At 38.9% G+C, this 18,095-nt stretch overlaps 1 long non-coding RNA gene across 1 annotated transcript; it reads right to left on the bottom strand.

Annotated features, from left to right (window-relative positions):
- Window positions 1–1,720: 1,720 nt before the first annotated feature.
- LOC121298455 lies at window positions 1,721–11,738 on the bottom strand. Its single transcript, XR_005947280.1, has 3 exons — window positions 11,439–11,738; window positions 6,622–6,723; window positions 1,721–2,850 (listed from the first exon to the last, which is right to left on the bottom strand). It is a non-coding gene; the product is annotated as an uncharacterized LOC121298455 (long non-coding RNA).
- Window positions 11,739–18,095: the final 6,357 nt, after the last annotated feature.

The raw sequence follows: 18,095 nt of genomic DNA, 5'->3' as shown, positions 1-18,095 counted from the left end.
GTAAAGTCAAAATTAAAGCCATCAGTAGCATAAAACTACATACATGCACATATACGAACATAATTGGCATGCACAGAGTATAGAGAGACATTAACTGCCTTCCTAGACTCTCTCAATACAGTAGCTTCAGATCACATTTCAGTTCAATAAACACTTCTTAGTAAGTAACACATTACATTAGGCATTTCTATTACTGTGTATTTACATGGTAGTTACTTAATACATACAGGTGAACTTACAAATAATTACAATGTTATTATGCATTGTACACAATGTGACATATGGATGAAGACAGACATTCAGACAAAGTGTTTCCATTTACTGTACACCCACATTATCTTACACAAAACTTGTATTAAGGAATGTCCTCAAAAGTTTGACAAGGGCTTGAAAAAGGGTGACATTGAGGCAGCTGCCGGACGGACAGACAGACAGACAGAGAGCCTCCATACACTGCCAGATTATGTTACCTCAATAACTCACACTTTCATCACAACTCTAATTATATATGTGATAATGTAAGCATGCCAAAGAAAAAGGGAAGCCATACACTCAAACATACTCCTAAAAGTTTTCAAAATGTATTGAGAAAGAAAGCAACGTTTCAGCTACAAAGCCTTCATGAGGGTATAGAGAGCCACTAACAGAGTGCTTGTTTTACAGACAAAGTAGCAGATGTTAACCAACAAATTAAGAAGTCACAATCAGTCTACATAATTGACAGTTGTATAATAGATTGAAACAAGTTATTAATTAAAGATAAGTATAGAATCACTTGGATAATGTTGATAATTCATCAATAGTAATAATGCAAAAGATAAAGCTAATGTATAACCATTTATATTTTATAATGGGCAATATACTCCTGCCTCCAAAATGCCCAGTGTGTGATAACAAGAACTCCACCTAGTCGTTTTACTCACATTCTATCATGGGCCCTGTTATTGGGGGGAGTGGGAATTTGTTGTAGCTGCTGTATTTTTAGTTTGAGTTCATCCTTATGACAACTCAAAGAAGAAATTCCTTGAAATATGATTAAATACCCCATCAGCAGACATCTACAGCATTCACTTCCTAAAGATGCCAATTATAGCCTTCTTAAAACCAGCCTCCAGTCACATCCTGTGTTTGGTAGTCAAGGTAACGCTGTACATCACGGTATCGCCCAGCCTCACCCGAGGCCCCAAGTCCTCTTTATCCAGTTTAAAACATGGTGAGTTTATTTTGGCTCATAGGTACTGTACACTGTATGTGAAGGTTTAAAATATACTCTGAGTCCATACAGTTTCAGTATCTATTGATTCACACATTCTAGTTCAAGTACATTACACAATATCTTCATTTTCTATGACTAATGTGCACCTGACACTTGCCTTACAGGCTACAGCACTGGCATCACGTGCTGCTGCTGTCACTGAATCATTGGTGAGTTAAGATCAGCAGCACAATCTGTAAGATAAACAAGAGGCTGTTTCGCTACCCTTACTGCATAGTACATGCTTAAAAAAAAGCATATACAACTTTTTTACTGGAGAAAAGTTGTTTCCCAAAAGCCAATATTAAACCTAAAAAACATTTGTACTGTACAATACAATACAATAGGTTTTTATATTGCGCCCTTCATAACAGAGTTATCACAAGGCGCTGAACAATTAAGAACAAGCCAAATCGAAAAGGTTGGTCTTTAACCTACTTTAACAATTGAAAGCGAGTCTGCCAGGCGAATACTCCCAGGGAATGAATTTCAGTGTCTGATTAGAAAGAGAGCAGTTGAAAGAAAGAGCAGAGAGTAGAGCTGAGTGAGAGGAATGAAAAGAAAGACCCAGAGTGGACGGCTTCAGCAGCTCACAGAGTAACCAGGGCCAAATTCCCAACAAGCCTTATAGGACTTTAAACTCAATGCTGTGCTTAACAGGCAGCCAGTGTAGGGATACCAAGACAGGGCTAATGTGCTGGCATGGTTTAGTTTGTGTGAAGAGATGGGCAGTAGAGTTTTGGAGAAGCTGAAGTCGTGAAATGGTAGAATCAGGATGGCCTATAAAGAGAGATTTTCAATAATCAATCAAAAGTGCCAATCAGGATCTCTGCATCCTTTGAGACAGCAAGGCTCCAATTCTAGAAATATGCCCAAGCTCAAAATAGGAGTTTTTTGTAATCGCATGGCTGTGAGAGTCAAAAGAGCTTGGGATCAAAGATAACTCCAAGATTCCCTGCTGCAGATTTAAGTTCAAGTTGATTGCCATCAAAGCACAGTCTCTCCACTATCCATTTCTGCGGAGGTGTTTTGCGTGTGTTGTGTCTACATTCTTAATGAAACAGAAGCAGAAATTGAAAAGTTTATCCTCCCCAGGTTTCCTTTGTGTACACTACAGTACTAAACACTGAGTTGAAATGTTGTGCCAGGTCATGGAACATGTTGTGGTTAGGACATCTTTCATCACATTATAGTTAGAATGCAGCTGGGAGATGATTACACTCACAGCAAAGGTTTCCGTTACTGTTCCGCAAGTTGTGGTAGATTAACATAAGCAAGAATATACTAAAAAAAACACAATATGCCAATAACCAAAACACAATATGCATTTTTCCATTCGTTCATATATAGCGTGGGCTGGAATTGAAAACAAGCCAAGCATAACTTTTAATGCAACTGTAGGCGTCTTGCAAGTGTGTACTGTAATAATGCAGGAATGCCTGTGTAGGCTTACAAGGAGCTCATGTGGATAGATGGATAAAGTGCTAACCAAGGTTGTGACAGTGGATATTTTTAGGGCTTGGCTACTGATACCTGTGAGTTGGCTTTTGTTGAAATGCAGTTTTGTTTGGGGTTTGTAGAATCCAGTGTTTTCCCTGAAACAAAATAATGTATATTAAGTAAGTAAGATTATCCACAGACAATGTTTTCCTTTATTAATCAGTAGAAGTAACAGAGAATTAATCATTCTTATTTCCAAAAACTAAATAATAAAGACATCAGTTTATTTCCCTGTATATCCACAAGCCCTAAACTTTGTGCTTAATTATATGACTGTGGTATTCCAGATCCTGTTATGTGAGATGACAGGACAGTTTGGACAAGCACATGTCATAAACAGTCCACTAGCATAGCCCAGGGGTGACCAGCTCTGGTCCTGGAGACACATAATCCTGCAGGTCTTCTGGGTATCTTTAAATCTTTAATGGCTAAAGACCTGGGACATTTTTTAGTGTTGACCAATTAAAAACATAATTAGTTCAATTAAGTAATCGAGAACTCAGGTGGAACGAAAACCAGAAGATCTTGCGACTCTCCAGGACCAGGGCTGGCCTCCCCTGGCATAGCCTGTCGCCAAGCCAAATGACAGATTTGGTTGAAGTCAAACAAAAGCATCAATCAACTAACTTTAATTGAAGAAACAGGACCCCAAAGCGAGGTAAGAGAAAAACTGTTGTCATATAATTGCTATATAGTGTCTGGGGTACAAATTGTTTTGAAAGTTGATGATAAACTGTTTTGAAAGTGTAGCAGCAGAAAGCCGACTGGTGCTAAATTATCATGCCCCCCTCCCCACCCCCGGTCTTCAATTCATTTTTAGGGTTTTGTGTTACAGTCCGACACAATGAAAAACTATCATCATAAGAACATAAGAACATAAGAAAGTTTACAAACGAGAGGAGGCCATTCGGCCCATCTTGCTCGTTTGGTTGTTAGTAGCTTATTGATCCCAAAATCTCATCAAGCAGCTTCTTGAAGGATCCCAGGGAGTCAGCTTCAACAACATTACTGGGGAGTTGATTCCAGACCCTCACAATTCTCTGTGTAAAAAAGTGCCTCCTATTTTCTGTTCTGAATGCCCCTGGTCCTTGTTTCTTTTTTCAGGCTGAAAAAGTCCCTAGGGTCGACACTGTCAATACCTTTTAGAATTTTGAATGATTGAATTAGGTCGCCACGCAGTCTTCTTTGTTCAAGACTAAACAGATTCAATTCTTTTAGCCTGTCTGCATATGACATGCCTTTTAAACCCGGAATAATTCTGGTTGCTCTTCTTTGCACTCTTTCTAGAGCAGCAATATCTTTTTTATAGCGAGGTGACCAGAACTGCACACAATATTCAAGATGAGGTCTTACTAGTGCATTGTACAGTTTTAAGATTACTTCCCTTGATTTAAATTCAACACTTTTCACAACATCTAAGTGTAAGGGGTTTATTTTTGTATCGCATAATATGCAGCAGGTGTGATGGTAAACAGGAGCCCCTTACCCGCTGTTCTCTCTGGTGTTGTAGAGGTCTCGGCGGCCTGGGTGTTTGTGTAAAAATGCGGCTTGAACACGTGGTGCCTCCAGGGGAATATAGGATCCCCCACCTTAACTCTCCAGCTGTAGTTTTGAAGAGGTATTGTGCAGCAACACAGGCAAAACTTCACTTCAATATTATAATGACCCCAAAAACCTTTTTTTTTTCTAGTTAACTCAAAATATTATTTAACTGTACAGGGGAGTATTACAGTGGTAAGAGTATTAACAATTATACCAAGTTTAACATATATACACAAACAAATTACACACCAATAGTATACTATAACAACAATGATTGGGTTTATTATAGTAACATAGATTATATTGCTAAGTAAATGCAGTTCAGTTTAAAGGGCAACAAACACTATAGAATAAAGAAAATGGTGCGGTCCTAAAGAGCTCAGTCACTCTACCGTAGCTAAACAAATAACCTGCTTTGCTGAAGGGGGTTACATAAGGTTGCTAAGGAATTAAAAAATACATAATACATTTTTTTTACTTGTCTACTGACACCAGAATGTAATGTTGTTGGCGCAATATTATGTAAACTGGGGCTAGATTCTCGTGCCATAGCACCAGATTTGCCCCCCTAAGTGTCCTTGCAGACCCCCACTCTATTATAACATAGTCATAGACAATGTAGTCCAATTGAAAGATTACTATCGCCTCTTACATTGTGTGCACCCTGTAGTTACTTCTTAAATCACGGAAATGCTTTTTTGGCATCTAAACAGAACTCGGAAGGAGCATTGCCCCTCATAGTGAACCTCTTGTTTCTTAGATAGTCCATAGGGTCAAAGGACCAAATAACTGCACCTTTAAATTTAAATTCCGTTATTGCACAATAATCAACCTGGGATTCAGCAGTATGAAGGCTGTAAGTAATGTGTTAGTAATAACAGCTGGGTGCATGGGTATTATGTAAGTTACCAAGCCTTTAACATGCCCTTCAGCATGGGGTGTGTACATTACACAAACTGGAGAGCGCTGTTGTGTTTTTAGAATAGCGATGACGTCATGGTGATGTAATAGAAGTAAGATCTAACCACCCAGGTTGTCATGGGATTTGGGTATTGGCTTTGTTTTAAAATGCAATCTAAACCATGCTAGTATTGGTTCCAAATGAAGAACTGGAATTAAATTTAGAAACAGCACTGCAACCTGGTTGTACTGTGACACACCAATACCATCTTATGTACTGGTTGTAAATAACAATTTAGGAAGAAGAAGAAATGTTTTTGTGTGTAGATACTCCTGGTGCCACAGAGGTCCTTTTTCAGTGGATAAGTTGCACGACAACCACAAAGGAGTCCAGGATACAATGGGTTAAGCTTAACAATGTATACAATCACAGACAAAAATACTGACACCCTACCCTTAATATAAGATAATTCAAGAGTTACACACAAGCATTTACTGAACATTAGACAGTAGTTTTGTATTGGCACCTTGACATTAACAGTCTGTAAAAATGTAATTGAACTAATTAAAAATATATGTTCATTCATTGAAAAACCATACACACGAAATACTAAACCATGGGAGGCAATACTTTTGTCAGGAACAAATATTTTAATGAAGTTTTGTTTGCTAAACTACCACAAATTGTGTATTTTAGTCTTTGTCGTAGTAATTAGTGGCGAATGTTCACTAAATGCTTGTGGTTTACATGTTTTCTTGAATTATCTTACGGTGTAGATAATGTAGGCTGTAGTGTGCCAATGCTGGTGTCCGAGACTGTAAATCAGATCCTTCATCTATACACACTGCATGGAGCTTGATATCAGTTAGAAGCCCCAATGCATGAAAGGAGTTACACACCCTGAGATTGTGCTGTGCTTGAATAAAAGATAACACTGTGAAAAGTGCAATAACACTCAAGTGCAATATAAACAAAAAAAAAACACAACTGCTTGATTGCAAAATCAATCCCATCTTTAACAGTAGCACCAAGGCTACGAAAATATTACAAAACACCTCACATTGTTTTATTTTCTGTTGCTGCCCTGCCCAATTTTGTTTTTTCATGTTTTTGTGCCACAGCTACAGTATTGTATGATCTAAACAGTGCTTTAGCTGAGGCTTGGGAAAGCTGCCCTGAGACCATGGTGCTGGTTTTTATAACCTTAGCGTTATGCTTCAACCTAATAGCCTGATGGTATTGCAGTGATATCTGGAGAAAACAACATGAATAGTTGCTTTGATATCAGCCTCCTTTGGCTTAGAAAAATGCTGTCCTTTGTTTAAAACTAAAATGTTCCTACTAAAATTGCCCACACTTGTTTGAAATCTGCCTCACCTTTGTTTGGATACATTTCTTGATGCAGTAATGAGTGATTACATACCTCCGGCTCAGAGTGGGGTGTTTGGTTGACCGGTCAGTTTATAAAGGCCACTACACACCAGAAGCGATGCGGTTTTTCATTGGGTGACAGGATCATACACACCTGTAGGGTCACAAAATGAAGTGCAGCGACGATCAGAGACAATCAATCACACTGCAGTGGTCATCAAAATACAGAGCGCTCCGGAGAATAACAGTCACTTCATCAGTAACTAGTGTATTCTACCGGGGTAAAGCACATACATGGGTTATATAGTTTTTCTACATAAAATCCCCTGCTCCTATCAGGATTTGGCACGCAGCAGACAATTCATCCATCCCTACCCCGTAAACTCATATACTCAACCAATAGAGGATAGCTGTGGGGCATGATTGCCCCCTCCGTTGCGGTTGTTATGTTCACTTCAACCTGAAATTTACGACCTAGCAAGCAAGCAGGCATTGCCCTTCTTCTACCATCCTCCCACTGCCCCTGGACATCTGACCCAACCTAATGGTGTACTGAAACATTCCCCCCTTCCCCCTTCCTTTCACAAATTCCTTACTAAACATTGTAAAACCGAACCCAAATGATCGTTGGTTGATCCTGCTATCTTGTTCGGTTCCTTCACACCTGAAGTGACAGATTTGAAAACTGCCACATCTATAAAACTGTAAAAAAATTGCTATTGACACAACTATGATCAACACTGGTACATATTCGACAACATGGTCTGGAAATTATGAGTGTCTTCTCTGATGGCATTGATTAGAGGAGAAATCTCAAAAAGGTAACCAGTGGAGTACCACAGGGATCAGTATTAGGTCCTCTGCTATTCCTAATCTACATTAATGACTTAGATTCTGGTATAGTAAGCAAACTTATTAAATTTGCAACCAACACAAACATAGGAGTGGCAAACACCATTGCAGCAGCAAATGTCATTCAAAATGATCTAGACAAGATTCAGAAATGGGCAGACACAGGGCAAATGACATGTAATATAGAAAAGTGTAAGGTACTGCATGCAGGCAATAAAAATGTACATTATAAATACCATATGGGAGATACTGAAATTGAAGAAGGAATCTATGAAAAAATATCTAGGAGTTTATGTTTACTCAGAAATGTCTTCATCTAGACAATGTGGGGAAGCTACAAAAAGGCCAACAAAATGCTTGGATATATAGTAAAAAGTGTTGTTTTAAATCAAGGGAAGTAATGTTAAAACTTTACAATGCATTAGTAAGACTTCATCTAGAATATTGTGTTCAGTTCTGTTCACATCGCTATAAAAAGGATATTGCTGGTCTAGAAAGAGTGCAGAAAAGAGCGACCAGAATTATTCCTGGTTTAAAAGGCATGTCATATGCAGACAGGCTAAAATAATTGAATCTATTCAGTCTTGAACAAAGAAGACTACATCCTGTATGTATATAACACAAGAACATAATGTGGCTTATTTACCAATATATTCCTGATGGGAGCTGATGTGGCTTATTTAACAAAATATTTCTGATGGGACCTCACACAGTCATTAGCAAATTAGTAGAGGCAGTAAAAGGACCTGACACTGAAAAGGCTAAGATAATATGAAATGTCATACGTTATGCTCAGATAAATAAACAGATTCTGTGTGCATTGACCTTAACACAGATCTCTTTACATTTGATTTTAATGTTTCCTTTGATGTCAATCCTCACCTTACTGGCATCGCCCTTCAGCAATAACACAACACTGCACTGTGAAAACTTGATAACCTTTTGGCAACATTCCTTTTATTTCTAAACAAGTCATCCAGCATGAGGGTGGTGTAGATGATCTGGAGTGTTCTGCCAGTTAAAAGGACAGGAGGGGCTTGCATTATTTTTCCTAGTCTGATAACTGCTTGATTGAACTTTTTGTGGAAAGCTGATAAAATATTTCATAATCTTCACAACAGATTCACAAACGGAACCTGCCAACAGTTCATCCAGGTCATGCTCCCTCCTGCCACCCACACTGCTGGATTTCTGTTCAAGCATTAGCCGGTCATTATGATCACCATTTCAGCTTTGTTGCAGGAGGGATGGTGATGCTCAAGAGACACGTTTTTTTCATGTGTTGGAAGCTCCCAAAAGCTGAGGAATGCTTTTGGTTTTATTTCTCAGCTGATTGATATTTTTCTAAGAAATGTTCTGACTTTTTGAAGACGGCCAAAAACGGGTCTTTGTAAATGTAAGTGAACTGACTAGTATACTCTAGTATTGGCTGACAGTACTTCCAGAGTCCAGTACTAGCTATGGGTATCACAGCCAATGCTGTACCTCTATTGCAACAGTAAACTCATCACTAAATTCATCTCCAGTCTTCCTTTAGGGTTTATAAGAGCAACACTGTGTTTTCCTTTTCAGGGGTGTTTTATCATTGTGGGTAAAACCTAAAACCAGAAAGCCTAATTATGACTGACGACTTGTGAATCAAAATGATCCAGACAATAAGTGGAAAAAACAATAAACATTCAGAAGGACTTGTTAAAGAAGAGAGGCATAAGCAGCTGACAGAGAACTGACTAGTGCAAAGCACAGTCCTTGAAACTAATCTGATAAACTGAGACCATTATCCTACTCTTAGAACAGTGGCTTGAATTGTGGCTGCATTTTTAACCAGGCAGGCCAGTGAGCGTGTTCAGGAGACAGCTAAAGAAGGTCTACAGAATGCAGCTCACAGGGGAAGTCTTGTTCATGTTAAGTGGCTGCTGCCATGTGAGTGTTATTGCTTTATTTTAACAACATCAGCATATAATCTGTAGCTATGCAGTGTGCTATGATAGATTCAGTGGTTCTTACCAGCGTGATGCGAGTATAATGGAGATGACTGGTAGGTGAAAAACTAGAACTGCACAAGCCATCACATATATGGAATTAATTTTACACACATAATTTTATATATAGTTATATACAGTTCTTGGTCTTTTTTGTTTGCATCTTTAGCTCAAATATTTTATGGCGTAGATAGATCCCATTTCAAATGTATGCATTTCTGCCAAAGAAATGTGCAAATAAAGCAGATTGTATCCTCACATGCATCCTACTTGAAGGTTATCTTTCACTAGTTAAGAGGTTTGGTTTTCTTCTATATACGGAGTTGCCATAACAGCGAACCCTGTGTGCCTCAATTAGTTCTGAAAACAGCTGTAAACACTGGGGCTGAATCAGTGATTACATTAGAAACAACACTACCCGAAGGCGAACACGCATCTACAAAGATAAGTCCAGGATTTCAAGCATGTTGTGAAGGCGCTAGGAGGGAGCACTTTAGCTGCCTGTGCCCCAGTCTTCTCTGCTTGAACCTACACATTAGAAAAATGACTGACATTCTTTGAAAGCTGTTAGCTGTGAACAGCTTCTTTGAAACGTAAACAGGTATGACAGGCAGTATGTCTCAATCCTAAAATTCTAGGTGATGTAAAACTTTTGGCCATAGCTGAAAGCATAAACATTGAAATCTCTTTATAGGACCAGTCAAGGAACCTTAACAGAAAGGTGGTCTTGATAGTGAAGGCACAAACAGTTTGTTGTAACGAATTAATACAGCAGGATTTTGACTGTAAAATGTTATTCGTTTAAATTCACCGATTAACACTTTATTGACAACTGCATTTAAACAACAAAAGCTAATGTGCGAATGAACATGCATCGACGTTTTAAGAGTTGTTTTTGCAGTCTGCCCAATTATTATACCCCCCATTTTCTGGAATATCCATTTCCCCACACAGCTCAGGAGAACTCATTCAGTGGGTGATCCCATGACCAAGCCAACTTCTTTTAACACCCAGGATATTGAGAGTAGATTCAGGGAGCTCCCGGCCTCTGTAGGATAAATGCCAGCTCTGCAGGTGTCCGTGTGAGCACCCCAGGCGCCTGGCCAGTAGGGGCCGCTGTAGCGATGGTTGGTAGGTTACAGCAGCTTGCTGTTGTTAGAAAGGTCACTTATTCGAAATGTATTATCAGGAAGGTCAATTAACCAAGGATTGATATCTTTGGGACTGTAGATGTATAGGGGTGGTCTTAATATTTTAGGTGACTTTACATTGCCAAGGAGAAAATTGGGACTGTAAAACAGGGGGCCACCTTTGAAGGGGGTCTTTTTACTGGTCTGAGAGCTAGGCTACTAGTATTTACCAATGTCACCTGTGCCTGTTTTGAAAGCAGAGAGCTTGTCAATCTGAGCGTTGACTTTGTCCCTCTGAAGTCCGTAAAGCTCAGGAAGGCACCCTACACACAATGCATTATGCTTTTTATAAACTTATTATAAATCACACAAACTGGTACGTAGAAATTACAACTGTTTCCATGCACAGAAAATAATCTGTACACAGGATCAAATGAAATGACAAATGGGCAACTCTGTAACGGTGATTGGTTGATTTTTTAATACATGATTTATAACAGATTTTCACACCACCTTAAGTAATTTAACAAAACTGACCTTAATTACTTTATAATTAGTTACAGTGACAAATACATTTTATAGAAATCTTTTTTTTCCGGTTTGGTCATGTGACATGCAAGGTTTGCGTCGTCAAAACGCTTTATGATGTTATGCCTTAGCCATAGTTTTTTTTTTTTTTTTTTTTTTTTTTTTTTTTTTTAATGTAACGAAAAAGTGTTATTTTTTTCAATTGAATCCGCTACCACATTTAGTTACCTATTTGAAAAAGGAACCATTAGTTATAAGCTGCAGAAAAATGCAATCAGATTTCAGTAAAGCGTTACATGTAATATGTTACTCCCTACACTATACAACCAAAACTGGGCACGCACTATTCTTAAACAGTAATACATGGAATAGTTTACCTGGTGAGGTAGAAGCAGTTCAAACTCCTTGACACTGAGGCAGCTGAGAACAAACAGGGACAGTATGCCCCCCTCCCCCTTCGGTTTGTATTTGTATTTGCAGGTCGTCACGTAAATGGAAAATTCCAACTGCTGCGGTTAAATAAACATATACTGTGGTATTGCATGACAAAACCAGAGCCATGAATTGCCCTGCGGTTAGAGCACCTTGGTCATCCAACACGCAGCCTCTGGAAAACTTTCTTGTTCCCTTGCAAGTACAAAATGTAACCATTACCTAGCGGGTGTTTATCTTCTAAAGACCCCAACACCTGAATATTCTATACCAAAGCTGCTGGCAGAGCCTGTGATGCAATCATGACTCCGCCCCGAAGGGCATAAAAGGACTGCGCGCACAGCATCATTTTTGTTACAAAATTTCACTGTCTTAAAAAAAGACATTTCAATACATTTCATGATTTAAAAAAAAAAAAAAAAAAAAAAAAAAAAAAAAACATATTAAAGTGACAAAAATAGTGTTGTCGCATTAAAAACTTATCATTTTCTCTAGTTATTATACAACAAGTTGTTCCTAAATATTTAAATGCTAACCAGGAAAACAGTAAAAATGCTAAATTAGTTTATTTATTTATTTATTTATTTTTAATAACAACCTTTTAAAGACGTTCTATTTTCACCATCAGTGAATCAAAGAAAATAAAAAAAAATAATAATGTAAAAAGTTACAGACAGACACTTTTTGTACTAGACAGAACAATGTTTTGCAGAAATATTTCTGATCTTTGATGCAGCTGGGGTCTTTTTCGTTGAAGACATTTTTAAAAAAATCGTGCAGCTCTATGCAGTGAGTGTTCAATCATTTCCTGGAAGCAAACTAAACCGGCTCCCGGGTTCCTAAACGCAATGTAATATATAATGCACCAATAAGGCAAATATCTGCTGTATTTAGTGTTAAATGATAAACAATATGCATATTTAGTGCATATGCATATTTAATAATATGCTTTCAGATATGGGAATTTTCACAGGGGAACTACACATTACACTGCAGAGATCCTAAAAGCTGTTGCATACACAGACATGTAAATGACAACTTTCTTTAAAAAATATAATCCTTTTTCTGATCCTGCAAAGCTGTGCTTACTAAACTCCTCAAATCTAGTTAGGGACTAACAGTTGAAAATGTAACATGATAAATACATACATTTTGATTGCTATTAACAAGTTCAACATTATGATTTTATTTTTTCTTAGATAAAACTAAAATCTGAAACAGAAATTCACAAAATTAAAAACATATATGATACAGTATCAAACAGTAATACATACACTATAAAAATACTGTGCTTTTAGGATTACATTTAACCACAAGGTATGACTGATAGTCTTCATATTACCTGGACCTTATTTAGCTAGCTTGTGTGTGAGTGTGATTATGGTTGTGTGTGTATGTGTGTGAGACTATTCTTGTATGGATTTTGTTGGAACATGATAAGTGGTGTGGGTTTCAGCTATCCAGAACGTTACGCTAGTATTTATTATGTAATACAATCGAAAATTGTATTTCGCTTTAAACTGGATTTACCTAATTTCATTTATTTTAATGCATATACTACTAGCTGGCTATACCCTTCTTAATCATATATTGTCTATTATCATAACTGATCTCACTGATAATCATCTTAATTGGGGTTTTAATCTTACAAATCAGTAAATATGGGAAACCTCTGGACATAATCATTTACTAACTGAAGTGGCAGCAAAGCTTTTGGAAGCTAGCTGTATCTCTGTAGTACCCAGGTCACCTTCATCCTGTTACCTAAACAACCATGCAGCATCAGGAGTGAAAGGAGGAAACAGAAAGAAAAGACATAGAGAAAGGAAAAATGAAAGAACATCAATTTCAGGTACCCAGGCAACTGATGATCGACTGTAGCCAGAAATCAAGGCTTTGGAAGCTAAATGTACAGTTTCTCTGCTTGAAGAAGACATGCAATGTTTCCCTTACTCAGTACCTGAAGACCAAGAACCACGTAGAAGTAAACTGTGTAATATTGTATTGACAGGTAAGCATTATGACTTAGGAAGTCATACATCACTGAAAAAATATTTTTGCTTCATATGAAGACACAATGAATGATAATGATTTTGACAAAGCTTTCTACAGTAAAACAATATGCATTACCGAACCTGCTACTGCAACAGGGAGGAGAGCCTCATCTTTCATTCTCGAAAGCCTCCTTCACACGTTGTTTTGTTTTTCTCTTTCATCAAGTTCATATTTGATTTGCTCGTGTTTGAGCAGTGCTGTTTGTGTTCACAGAAACCCTCTACCTTCCCTGCTTTAGCCTTCTCTTTTTCAAAAACCCAAAGTGACTCCATAGACACGTCAACCCTGAATTTGCAGGTGAATCCATAAACACTGCTTCATCGGACCTCATTGTGGAGTTTCAAGCTCAGTAGTCAAAATAAGCATCACCTGGAAATAATAATGAAATATTTCAATCAGCAGGATACAGGGGGGACAACAGATCAATAGTAATCCCTGCTGTATCCTGTCCGTGGTGTATAATCCCTGCTGTATCACTGTCCGTGGTGTATAATCCCTGCTGTATCACTGTCCGTGGTGTACAATCCCTGCTGTATCCCTGTCCGTAGTGTACAATCCCTGCTGTATCCCTGTCAGTGGTGTATAATCCCTGCTGTATCCCTGTCTGTGGTGTATAATCCCAGTTGTATCCCTGTCAGTGGTGTATAATCCCAGCTGTATCACTGTCCGTGGTGTATAATCCCTGCTGTATCCCTGTCAGTGGTGTACAATCCCTGCTGTATCCCTGTCCGTGGTGTACAATCCCTGCTGTATCCCTGTCCGTGGTGTACAATCCCTGCTGTATCACTGTCCGGGGTGTATAATTCCTGCTGTATCACTGTCAGTGGTGTATAATTCCTGCTGTATCCCTGTCAGGGGTGTATTATTAGGGCCACCCAGATTTAATCTCTTGTCAGTCATTTGTAGTGTCATGGGAACGGAAACACCTACCAACAGAACACCTAGCTCCTTCTATCAGCCTCCTTTCAAAGCCAGTTAAATGTATTGTCTCGCCCGAGAGATTTCTACAGTCTGTTTGCATAAAGGATTAATCAGTCAAACAAGGGGACAAGTACATTAAACAAAAGTGTGTGCTACAAATGGCAGTCGTTTATTTTTGTCCATCTTAAAGAGATTGTACATAACTAAATAATCCCTCAAAAAGGTATATCAGATTTTAACGATAAGTGAAGTGCAACAAAAATAAAATGAGTATTATTACAAATGCACCTGAAACCACAGAAAAATGCATGGCTTTAGCAAGACATTTCACACCTGAACTGCATCCAAACAAACTTTTTATTTGCACACGACCGTTAAGTTACTTGACGTACATCATGACAGGGTCATGCTTCGTTGACATCCATAACATCCACACCCAGTTCTCACATCACATACCTTGAAAGCCATGTCTGCAGATGCTCAGTATCAATGCAGATCTCCACTTTCAATTTTCATATGTCAGTTTCCTGAATACCATTGCTTGCGGTTTCAAATACCGTAATTATAAGATATAGCCGCACACCGGTGTAAAACGTGCTCCCATGCATTCCACACTCATCATTGCTGGAGTTGGTTTGTTGTATTACACGCTGCTATGGATAACATGCACTGTTTTAGCAAACCTGGTATCTTAACACTGCATACTTCCTAGTAACTAGCAGTGTGCAGACAGCTACTAACTCTACCTTAGTGCAAGAAAAAGAAGTTCAAAGTCTGAAACATTAAGGCAACTTCTGGTTGAACAGATTTTGCTTATTTATTTTATTATTATTTAGTATATGAAAAATACAAATCTGGTTAGATTTTGCTTTGTACTGTCCATTTTGTGTAATAATATTTGGAAAGGGCCAACACATTTCTATGGTACTCTGGTGATATGTTGCAGAATTCAAAACACAAGTTGAATTTCACAATTAGAGGAAGAATATGAGCATTACAAAACATAATTACTTCTTTGCGTTTTAAAGATCGGCCAGTGCATTGGATTTCACATTAAGATGAGGTTATGTAATCAAAACACTATACATTGTGAAATTCAGAACGAGGAGCTGAAACTCTTATAAAAATAAGAATTAAAACTGAACTTATGAACTGCTGTGTCTAAAATGATCTACTCCTCGGGAAAGGGTGGAAGGGTTATTTATTAATGTATGGAAATGAGTCGAGCAAAGATTTGTGTGTTTGGGAGAATAAAATATAGTGCACGAGTTTCTTCTTTATAAATTAATCCAATATTATGAAAATAATATCCACAGATTTATAATGAATTCCAGTGGAACACTATAGGAATGGCTGTGTTTTCCATTGGAGTGGATGGAAGTTTGTGGACCTTGTTGTAAAGTGTTAGAGCGAGCTGACTGAACAACACAGGGGATTGAACAGGAGCCTGACTGAACAACACAGAGGCTAGAACAGGAGCCTGACTGAACAACACAGGGGCTTGAACAGGACCCTGACTGAACAGGAGCTTGATTGAACAGGACCCTGACTGAACAACACAAGGGCTTGAACAGGACCCTGACTGAACAGGAGCCTGATTGAACAGCACAGGGGCTTGAACAGGCTGCAACATCTACTAATATCCAGAGAATTCCTGTGGGTGATTTCAGGGGTAATTATTTTAAAAGGGACACTTTATATCATCTACATTTTACCTATAGTTAATTTCTTATCTGTTTAATATCCTATTGTGCTTGTTCTGTATGGTTTCCGTTGGTTGTTTCTGCTCAGATCACTATTTGCCATTAAGAACATGTGTTTCCATCCATGCCTGTTCTGTTCCTCACAGCAGATTGATCTCATTTTGTCAAGTCGGGTCTTCAAGTGGATCCTAATGATTCAGCCTCAAGGTTAGGTAACCCATTCCATACCCCTCTGAAAGCAAGGTTTGTGCTGTGTACTGAAACTAGCATTGTATGCTAAAACCCATGCAAAACTGATTAGCTTACCCACCTCACTGCCCCGCAATCAGCCATAGGAGTCTTTTCAGAAGCAATGTTGTCTGGAATAGCAGGCACGGTTAATAATGATCATACAATAGACAATCTTAGGAAAATGTAGATGACATCCCTTTAAATTCAACTCAAAAAACAGGGAAAGATGTTTGTGATACAGATTGTTCACAACATTAAGAGGATTACCTGGTGGCCCTGGTGACCCTTGAATTCCTTTCTCACCGACTGGCCCCGGTCTTCCTGTTAAAACAAACACACCAAGACTGTAGCAGACTCAGTTCTCTGGACATCTGGTCATGTCTGGCTTGCCTTTGGAAATTCAATTTGTTTGACTTCTGCAAGGCCTGCATTTGTAATTGACATTAACAATGTACTTTGCTAAATCTGCAATATCCAGTATCCTTAATTAGTAAAAACAAATACTATGAACAGTAGTCCCTCATTTATATGAAGAAATATAAGGAGCATTGATATGAGAAAGAGAAGTTATGAAATGTGTGATATGACCAGTAATTATGCAACCTGCCCATGTCAACTTTAAAACAGCAACAGTTTAGGATGATGGTGCAAACTTGAAGCTAATTAAGGACAGGCTCATTGTCACATACTACTTATATTTCAAGTTAACTCATTATTACAGGTTTACTACATACTCAAAGAGATTTTAATACTGTATATACAAGTTACAGATGTGATAATCATATTTTTGGAGATTATCGCTCGTGGACCTTTGAGCTCTCTCTCCAACCTTTTAATCAGAGTGTGGACAAGCCCATCTGTGTTTAGTGGCAGTACAGGCTGAATATATTATATACCACTGGTTAGTAAAACTACGATGGAGAGAGTTGTTTTGTAGCTAACATAATTAAATTACACAAGGTTACATTCAATGAGCAGGTGACCTCTGGAGGACGGCCAGCCCTGCATGTGTCCACTTGAGCTCACTAGGCATCTGGCCAGCAGAATCCGCTGTAGCGCGATGAGGAGAAACAGTCCCTGCTGGTTTTGCATCTTTAAGTGTGGAAGCACCAAAGCTAATGCATCGCTCCCTTTGAAATCCCCATAGACGACAGGCGACTTTGCACAGTCAGGTCACTAACCTATGCCACCCTGACTATATGACTCTGCACACCACACGCCCGTGCCTTTACCAGGCTGTATGACTCCCCCTGCACACCACATGCCCGTGCCTGACATCATATGAGGGGACGTGTGGTGTAGCCTGCGCTTACCAGGCTGTATGACTCCCCCTGCACACCACATGCCCGTGCCTTTACCAGGCTGTATGACTCCCCCTGCACACCACACGCCCGTGCCTTTACCAGGCTGTATGACTCCCCGTGCCTGCCTTTACCAGGCTGTATGACTCCCCCTGCACACCACACGCCCGTGCCTTTACCAGGCTGTATGACTCCCTCTGCACACCCTGCGTAAGTCCCTTTATCAGGTGAACCATTCAGGGACCCCTCATACTTTCCCCCACTCCAACCAACTATCGGGGCTCCAACATAGTCAGAACCATGCAGTAAACCAATAGAGAAATTGGTGCCAAAATGGCAGGGCAAAACTTGCAAGATATTTGGAAACTGATGCCTTTCTGGCTCAAAGGGA

This window comes from Polyodon spathula, chromosome 23 (genome assembly GCF_017654505.1).
Source record: "Polyodon spathula isolate WHYD16114869_AA chromosome 23, ASM1765450v1, whole genome shotgun sequence".
NCBI lineage: Eukaryota > Metazoa > Chordata > Actinopteri > Acipenseriformes > Polyodontidae > Polyodon > Polyodon spathula.
The sequence above is the reverse complement of the archived record's forward strand: the minus strand, read 5'-3'. Positions and strand labels throughout refer to the sequence as shown.